The sequence below is a fragment of the Cannabis sativa genome, chromosome 2 (genome assembly GCF_029168945.1).
Source record: "Cannabis sativa cultivar Pink pepper isolate KNU-18-1 chromosome 2, ASM2916894v1, whole genome shotgun sequence".
In the NCBI taxonomy this organism is placed as follows: Eukaryota; Viridiplantae; Streptophyta; class Magnoliopsida; order Rosales; family Cannabaceae; genus Cannabis; species Cannabis sativa.
The window spans coordinates 31,158,292-31,168,624 of record NC_083602.1 but is presented as its reverse complement, the minus strand read 5'-3'; positions in this window follow the sequence as shown (position 1 = coordinate 31,168,624).

The window sequence follows — 10,333 nt, the reverse complement described above, 5'->3', positions numbered from 1 at the left end:
ATTTATTGTATTGCGCGGTTTTTCTTCTATGTATGATGAATATGGATAGTACATTATAGTCCGAATAATTAATTGTTTTTTTCTCTAACCTGAAAAGGATATAGGCATCAACACTTTGATTTTCATATATCTTTTGAATGTTCTATTTCTATGGATGTGCTCAAGAGTTTTATGAAACGTTCTTCATGGAAAAATAGGTAGATGAAAGATATGACTGAATTCAATTGGTCCATAAATTAGCACTTACAGTACTTATTTTTCACCCAGTCACCCAAGGGTAAATTTTTGGGCATTCGATAACTATCCTTATGATAAACTAGATTTCTAAAATTCCTTTGGTCATCCAATTTACTCAATTCTTTAATTGTAGTTTTAGATCCAATTTTCATCATTCTGAAAGGTTTAAGCCAAATTACATACTCGATAACATGTTTATCATTTCAAGCAACTAGGTTTGGTCTAGCGGTTTGGGCTTTGGGAAATGGGATGAGACCATAAACCTTGGATCTCTTGGTATCATTCTCTTAGTCTCAATTAAGCACCAAGTGATGTTAACATGTTTACCATTTCTACTATTTGTTTCCATTAAATTTTCTTTGTCCACTGAGCTGGTAGAGGGTACCTCATAGGACTATAAACTAAATGATGAGCAAAATCTTCTATATCCTTAGCATAAATGCTTGTATGGGAATGAGTACTAAATTCTAATAAAGGGTAAGGAAGCTTCTTCATTTAGGATAATAAATTTTTGAACAATACTAGATCACAATCTCTTAAATAGAGATGGAAATTGGGCAGTTAATGTACGGTGAATGCAATTCCTGCCCCCATTCCCACCACCTATTTATGCCCCCATCCTCGTCTAATAACCAACGACGGGGTAGGAGAATACCCATTAATTATGGAGAACCCATTGGGTATCCATTAAGGCAAAATAGAAAAAAAATATGATAATTTAAAATAATTGATTTTTTTTTTTTAAATTTAAATTAAACTAATATTCTCACAAATATTTATTATGTATTCATAATTCATAGAAGATAAAAGACAACTCAAGCTCAAAGTTAAAAAAAAATAAATAAATTTGTCTCGAAGTTTAAAAAAAAAACAAAGAAAGCATAACCCAAGTATAGTATATGGTGTCATACCTCTCAAGTTTCCCAACAAATTAAAAAAGTAAATAAAGATGAAATTAAGAATTGAGAAGAAAATATCTTAAAACTTATAATCCACAATGATCATCAGTTACTATCGTCATTAGATCTTCATGATTTAAGCATATGATATATAATTTTAATTATGGTTGATAATCAAATTAAGTTTGATTATTATTGATATATATATATATATATATACACTATATATACATTGAAAATAAAAAGAAAACTGTATATAGTATATCGGGGTCGCATATGGTGCGGATAGTATTATCCCCGTCCCATTCCCACCCCCTCCCCGCTACGGGTATTGAAATTGTCTCCCACCACCACCCTATTAACTACCACGACGGGGAATTCCCAACCCATTAGGGGCGGGTCCTGGTGGTTACCCATTCCCGCGGTATAAATTTATTATCTTTACTCTTAAAGATGAATCTTAGGACGAGACCATTTTTTTTAAAATATTGTGAACTTTTTCTTTTGGTTGAAACTCTTGATGTCTACAATTCTTCCTCATTTGGTGGTGGATTCAACATCCTCTACTATTGAAGCCATTGTAGGCAAATTTGGGAAGTGGGTCATTGCCAGCTTGTAGGAGAGTAGTAATATAATAATGAAACTAGGGTGTCACTTACGAGTGATTGGAATACGAAAAACTCGAGAGATAGTTTTGTGTATGATCTTCTTGTTAGTTGACATACACACTCGTGTGCTTTGACTCTGAAGTTGTATGACAATGGTTATCAAATCTCCTTGAAATAGTGAATGTTGGTTGCAACAACTAGCTCATAGAAAGTCCAACATTAAGTAATTTAAGTATATTCACACTCCCAAGGAATTATATGCTTTGATCGTATGAAGGAAGCTAGAGACTTTAGTGGACCCTAATTAAAATCTATGAATTTTTGAAGGCAGATTAGTGATAGGAAGTTATTAACTATTGGTTAGAAAACTCCAGTTGAAGACTTGTGGGAAAAAGTCAGATTTTGGACAGCTGTTTGGGTTTATAAAACTAAAAGTTTTGAGCAGTTTTCGTTCTTAGATTTGAGTAGCGACTGGAGACTGTTGTGTAATGTGGTATAACAGTACATAATTTGTTTTAAATGTTTTATATGTTTGTGATAGAACACTTGTAATCATGGTATTCCTCCGCCACAAGTGAGGCTTTCTATATATGTCGGGGGAGGGGTCAAGCTTAGACTTTGGCCTCTTTCTCTTTTTCAAAAAAAAAGAAAACTCATATACTTGTACACAAAACTTGAAATCTTATTTTTGTACGTCCGCATTCTCATTGGGAAGACCATATGGAAGCTATTATCCAAAGCAGAGTTTCAAGAAGAATATAGGAAAATTGGGGATAACTGATATCTTTGGGAGTTTGAAATGAGTTTGCATTTTAATTCTTAACTTTTCCTTTTACATTAGATTTATACTTTGGCCCGGTTATATTGCAATTGTTATCTCATACTTTATAAAGATTGGCGTACACTGGGGGACATAGTTCATCTATCTATACCCCACTGACTTTGTTTTAATGGACACTTTTACAGATATTTTGTTTTACAGTTTACTCTTTCATTTATACACTACTAATATGCACTATTGACTTCTTTACTTACAATGTAACTTTTTTATTTTGCCCAATCTTCTATTCATTTCTATTAATACATGTCATCACTCTTTTCATACTAATATTATTAACATAATTATCTAATTTACATCAAGGTGAATATAGTTAAGGGTCCACCACTTTGTAAATAATTCTCAACAGGGAATACTGCTTTTTCTTTTGTTTCTTTATTAATCGTATCGTTTGTATCATTTCATTCCTTTTAAACAGATCCGTTTTAAACTCTCATCTGGGCTTTAGCGTTTAGTAAGCGATATACAAGTCTGGGAAGGACACTTGTTTCTTAGAAACCAAATCATAGAGAAACAGCACAAAAAAAAAAAAAAAAAGAATCACAGAAGTACTAGTTTTTTAAAGCTGTTCAATAGTACATAGATAGCATGCAGAAGACTGTCTCCATGAGTTTGGTTTCATTTTATGTCGTGTTGGTTTTCTGCAGGAGGAAAAAAGTGAGGATCATCAAGGAGACAAGCACTTTTAAATAGCATGGAAGTTGCTCTTGAGCCTGGCTTCTTCTCTATCTTTATAGGTTCTGAGTAGCATTTGTAAGTCACCTTTCTCTTGTCCTCAGAAAATGAGAAATCTGATTGACTTCAAGGATCTTTTCAAGGTCAGCTCCATTTATCATCACTTCTTTGTGAAACTATTTTCTCTTCATCTTTTCGATTAATCTTTCTCTTGAGAGTTCCTTAGCTACTCTATCTTTAAAATACATCACCAATGTATTTATTTATTGTTTTAAAATTTTATCTCAAACTTTTACATTACATCATATATATAAAAAATACCATAAATCCTATTTTTTTAAATTTTAATATGTCATATTCATTTTAAATATATAATACTAATCTATTCTATATAACAAAATTCATTTTTTTTTGATGATTATATAACGGTATTTTTTAGTTTTCTATATTAATTTTAACAAATTTACTATTATTTATTAGAATATTCTTTATTAATTTTATAATATTATTATATGTATTTAAATACATAAATTATGTAAATTTTTAATTTAGAATAGTTAAAATATTATAGATATTTTTAACCACATTTTTAACTTTGGTTGTTTAACTTTGAATTAAAATAAGAGACAATTCTGCTCAATCATGCACACGATGATTCACCACGATATCTTACTTGAGTTTTATTATACATATAAAATACGTATATATATATATATATATACTAGAAGAAAGTTACGTGCAAGACACGTATACTTAGTTTTATGTTAGGTGCTCTATAATTTAATTGAGAAAGATTCAATAAATAATGGGTAAATACCATTTTGGACCTTGTGTTTTGCAAAAGTTACAGATTGGACCCTGTGTTTTGTTAAATGACAAAATAGACCTTATATTTTCTAAAATGGTAAAAATAGGACCCTGAGCTTCATTTTAGACAACTTTCTTTTTTAATACAACTAACTTGAAGATAATTCCTAATACGAACTGATACAAAAAATGTAAACAGTTTTGTCATAGCACTTTTAGATCGAATTATAATTAATCTTTAAAAATCAATTTAGGGTCCTATTTGTACTATTTTAGAAAATACAGGGTCCATTTTGTCATTTAACAAAACACAGAGTCCAATTGGTAACTTTTATAAAACACAGGGTCTAAAATGGTATTTACCCATAAATAATCATATAATTTAAAATGGTTTAAAAACTACTTTTAATTAGTGTGTGTGGTTATTTGAAAATCAATAGTGAAAAGTCAAATTTAAAATTTGCAAAAAGAGAAGAGGAGAATGGAGATTAGCTTGAAATATATTTAAAAAATAATAATGCTACACACTTACTATGGACACTTAACTCGAGCCGGTAATAATAAAATTATAAAGAATAGGGGTAGCAGGCATATAACTGGACATATGAAAGAAAGAATATAAAAAACAAGAAATATGATAGTTTCCAAATAATATTATGACAAAGCAATGCTCTCCAAATTTTTCTTAATATCATCTATAACATCATAACCTTATATTTAGATTTGGGCCAACTTTCTTTTCAGTTGGGCTTCCAGCTTTCTTCACAATGCAAGTTGTCACTTCTGACTTTTTTTTTTTTGAAACTTGAACTGTAGCCATCGTAATCTCATTCTTCTCTTGAAGCCTCTCATCAATCTCATAGCACTCCATGATAGATTCAACAAAATATATGTGTTTATGTATATTTGTTTTGAGCAAATCAGTAAACATATATTTTCAACAAATTAACCTGATAAACTCAAGATCCATATATATATATAGCTAAGTATTCAAATACCATTGTAAAATCTAAACTTAAAATAAAATTAAATGGACAATTCATGCTCAACTAATAAAGCTATATATATATACTGTTATGATTATATCAACCCAAATATTCTAACTTGCTATAACCGAATTATAAAAATTAAAAAGTATAATTTGAGATATATAGACTAAAATCATTCAAATAAACAAATAAATTAGTTACACATAGAATTATAAATGATACTTTTTTTAGAGTGTGTTTGAAGCTTATGTGAAATTTTTTGATCTCTTCACTACTATTTTTTATCTCTATTTTTTTGTATAAATATATATGTATATAGAAAATTTATATTAAAAAAAAGAAAAATATACGTACATATATTTTATTGTTGTTAATTAAATTTAAAATAGTATATTAATAGAGAAAATTTAGAAATTAGATTTTTATTATGAATTTTTATTTATTTAAAATAATTAACTTTAATAAAAAAAATAGAAAAAAATGAGAGATATACGTAGGTATATATATTTTGTTGGTTTTAATTAAATTCAAAATAGGATAGTAAATTTATGGTTTAAATAATATCACATGAGAACAATGTATAATATTGTATATATATAAATAATATCAGTTCAAATATCAAATATCAGTTTAAATGGGATATGTTTTATTTTTATTTTATTATTTTATTATATATAAATAATATTTTATTATTTTATTAAATATAAATAAAAAGTCACACCATGAATTTCTCATAAACCAAGAATTCAGTTATATAGGCACACTTTATATAGAATAGATATATATATATATATATAATCACATTCAAAGAGCACACCGCAATAGCTAAAAAAAATCCTCCCAAATCTCGAACCCCATTTCAAAAATTAAAAAAAAAAAACACATTACCTAATTAAAAAAAAATTAAACATGTATTGTATTTAACATTACCTAATTAAATCTAATTAAAAAGAAAATTAATTGTACGTGTTTTGCACGTAATATCAACCTAGTATGTACACATATCTCTATATAAAATAAATTATTACCCAATTAATAGTATTTTATAAATATAGAGCATAAATAGTAGATTTTAAACTTTAGAGCATATAGTGTACTTTTAATTTAGTTCTTTAAATTTTTTAAATCTTCCTTAATTTAGAGCATTTGATGTGAGTGCTCTAAGACTTTTGCGATTGGTTTTGGTTCAGTAACAAAAGTTAGTGTATTCTTGATGTTATGTAAAATAACATGCTATGTTCATTGTACATGAATTTCTTTCTTTACCAATTATGTGATATTTTATACATAGTTATTGGTTGGGGTCAGAAGGTCATAAAACTAACAGTGTTTTAAATATTCTTTAAGAAAATTACTCGGTTGTCCCCTTATTTTTTTAGTGAGGTTGTACCCTTATTAATTTTGTCTTCAGAACGTGAAAATATTATATTTATTTTTTTTTTTTCTTTTTGTATAAGGATGTATTAAATTGAGATGATATGTATACATAATTCATTCACAACTTGCACATATTTATGCAAGTAACTTTAACTAATTATGTTTATTTAAAATGGGCCTTATTAAAATTAACATGTCACATGAGTATGTATCGTATGTTTGTAAATTATGTGTGTACATATTATTACTGATTAGAGTTATAACATCTTTCCTACTTTTTGAATAATTATGAATATTTTAGTGTGTTGAAATTGGGGTCTAAAGAGCCTTTTTTTTGCATATGTTTATTTGAAAAGAACAAAAAAAAAAAAAAAAACATACGAGAAACAAGTTATTTTGTCCTTGTTTTCCATACAATCAATTATTCGAAATTCTCAGCTAAGAAGAAGCCTGGTATAATTACAATATACTTTCCATAAGTTCATTTACGAATATAATTACCAAGTTTCGTTAAAGTAAATTCTAGGGTTGAACTACTATTTAGTATGAGCATTCTAAATTAGTTGAGAAAACTTCTTTCACAATTTAATGGAGAACAAGCTTAACTTGTAAGCCATTAAAACATCTTTAAGGTCATATATAATTAAAGTCGAAGCCATAAAGCATATTTATTTAAGGTTTTACATTGGCCCATAGGTTTTGGTAAGCATCTAAAAGAACGTGGTTTTTTTTTTTTTAAGTGCTAGAATTGTTATATGTCAGTATGTAGTTGTTGTCTTTTCCTTCTTTACATTCGATTCTTTTTTTCTTTTTGTAAAATAAGAACCCGTAAAATCTCATAAAGGCCATCATGTTGACAGAGAAAGGTATGGCTAGAAGCATCTCATACCTTTCTTTTTCTAAAGTCTCCATATTTTCCCTAATACCAATTGGATTCTCTTGAAAGCTTTGAGAAAGGCAATGGTTCCAACTTCCAAATTGATACGATTACAATGGTGGGTACTGGTCTATAATTGTAATTTTGGAAGTCTAAAATTGAAATTATCATCATATCTTTTTGGTACAATGGGTATATGAACTCTAATCTCCCACACCCAATCACCTTGAACTAGATGAAATTATATTTATCCCTTTGGACTCTCTTTTTCAAATTTGCACACATAAAACACACATCACTTCTATTTATAGGCTACAAGTGAGATGTCTAAGCATTTTTACAATTTCTAACTTTTCAAGTCATTAACAAGTTTCTACCACTATTTACATAATTCTAGATCTATCTATAACTAGTCCAAGTAATTCTATGTTTCTTCTAAAAACTTTATAGAATGTTCTAGGTTTCTCTTAAAAATTTCTTAAAACATTTTAGAACATTTGTTCTTCCATGAAATATTGGATTTTCTGCTAAGCAAATTGTTGACTGATTTTCATAGTACAATGTCACCAAGTACTGATTATCATAGTAGTTGATTGGTTGATAAATCTTTTAATAATTATATTAACCACATGCTTCTTGTGCTACCATAGTAGCTATTCAATACTCTGCTACCAGGGATGATAATGACACGGTTGGTTGTCGTTTGCCACACCGAGAAACGACTCTTGTTCAAATCTTGAACATATATCTAGTCATCGCGTATCATGATCTCACCTCATTACTCGTTGAATTGCTTCCAAATGAGGTTTCTTCAGTTTTTGTATATATATGCTTAATACTCCAACCACATAGGAAATATTTGGCCGGGTCAATGTAAGGTAGATTAAACTACCTACAAGTTGACGATACATTGTATTATCTTGCAACTCCTTTCCTTTATGAGCACAAAGTTCGGCATTTGCTTCCATGGTGTTGTTATAGGTTTGCAAGCAAGCATTCCAAACTTTGCAATATATTATTTGCGTACTTTTGTTTGTAGAGAAATAAACTTTTCTTGGTGCAATCAACTTCTGAAGCAAGAAAGTGCTAAGTTCTTCAAGCTTTTTCATTTCATTCTAGATTCTACACAGACAGAGTCTCCTTTGTTTGATGAATTTTCGCCTCATTGTCTCTAGTGATGAAGAGATCATCTACGTATACCAACACCACTGAGATCCTTGCATCTTTCATTTTGACAAATAAGCTAGAATTTGCATGTCCCATTGAGTGTTCGCTTTTTATTAAAAAATCGACAACCCTTCTATACTATGCTCTTGGCGCTTGCTTCAGTTTATATAATGCTTTTTACAACTTACTAATGTGATCGAGCTTTGTCTTCAAACCCTCTTGGTTAGATCATATATATATATATATATATATATATATATATATGTATATATAAACATATTTCTCAATCCAAGAATGCATTCTTCACACCCACAGTTTTTTGAAGGGTGAAACAAAGCCAAGCTTTGGTTGAGGAAGCCTGTTAAAGATATGGGCTTCCTTTAGCTCAAAATCTACTTGGCACATTCTTTGCATGTAACATGCTTCGATAGACCTCAACAAGGTGTCGTTTTTTTTATTTTCCTACACCATTTTGCTGTGGTGTATGCGAACACGCCATACTTATAACATATCTTATACTTTTGTAAATATTGAGAGAACTCATTAGATGTGTACTCTCTCCCATTATCAGTGCGTAGGCATCGAATTTTCCTTCCTACTTCTCGTTCTACTTATTTTTTAATTTCCTTAAACTTTTTAAAGTCTGTGATTTTTCTTTTATGTAGAAAACTCAAACATACCTCAAGAAATCATCGACAAGCGTCACTATGTAGCGTGTTTCGCTAATTGACGATTGCTTGACCCGTCCAAAAACATCAGAATGCACGAGGCTGCAAACTTGAAGTTCTATTCTTTGTTTGGTAGTGCGCCTTCCCATATTGAGATCCAGCACAAATAGTGTCGCTTTTGACATTAAGTTGTGGTAGACCTTTGAGCGCCATTTTTTCGATCATCGCCTTTTGTGGTAACTAACATGTATTAGTCTGGCATGCCACAAGTTGATGTCTTATTCTTTCGAACTTTATGTTGTAAGCAGTCTCAGCTAACATAACATAGATAGATTATAAACGTCAAATTTATTAAAGGTGTCCCAAATATTTAAGATTTTATTAGCAAAGTTATTGGGTCGTTAGCCCACTTTAACAAAACCAGCATGTTAGAGGAGGATTGCCCTTACCTTAACAAGTGGATCAGGTATAAATCACCTCCCAATTTGTGACTTTAATAGATTTTGATAAATTTTGTTATCCTTGGGACAAAAAACGACATAATTTCCTGATGATGCCAATTGAGCTATTGATGGTAGATTTTTCTTCATTCCCAACACTTGATAAACATTTTGAAATTGAATTTGGTCACACCTAGAGTGATTGGCACATTGAATTATTTGCAGTATCTACTACACGTTTTCTTTTGTATTTTGTCGCATCTCGCAGCTTCTCCATATCTCCAATCATATGATTTGAGTATCAAGAATCAATAATCCAGTCGCTCTTATAATTAATATGCTCTGGAGTGACAGTTGCCAATGCCCATTCTTCAAAGCTTGCATTCTTCATTCAAGATTCTTCTACTGCAAATGATGCTTCAAAATCCCACTCTTCTTTAGCATCAATCTTCTTGTTAGAGGTTGTTGCCTTGCCTTCAACAATATTCTTTGAATGACAATGTTTAGCAATTTGCCCTTTCTTTCCACAGTTATAACATTAGAAGTTCTTTGGTCTACTTGTTTGATTATTCTTATCGATAACAAGTTTCTACCACTTTCTAAATAACAAGTTTTATAGTGTTAGAAGTTAGAACATTTTAGAACATCTAAAAAGAGAGGTTTTTTTTTTTTGTCATTTTGTCAATTTATCTCACCATTGGGGATCTATCAATTTTTCTTTTGCTTCAAATTTACTTTTATCCTTGGATCT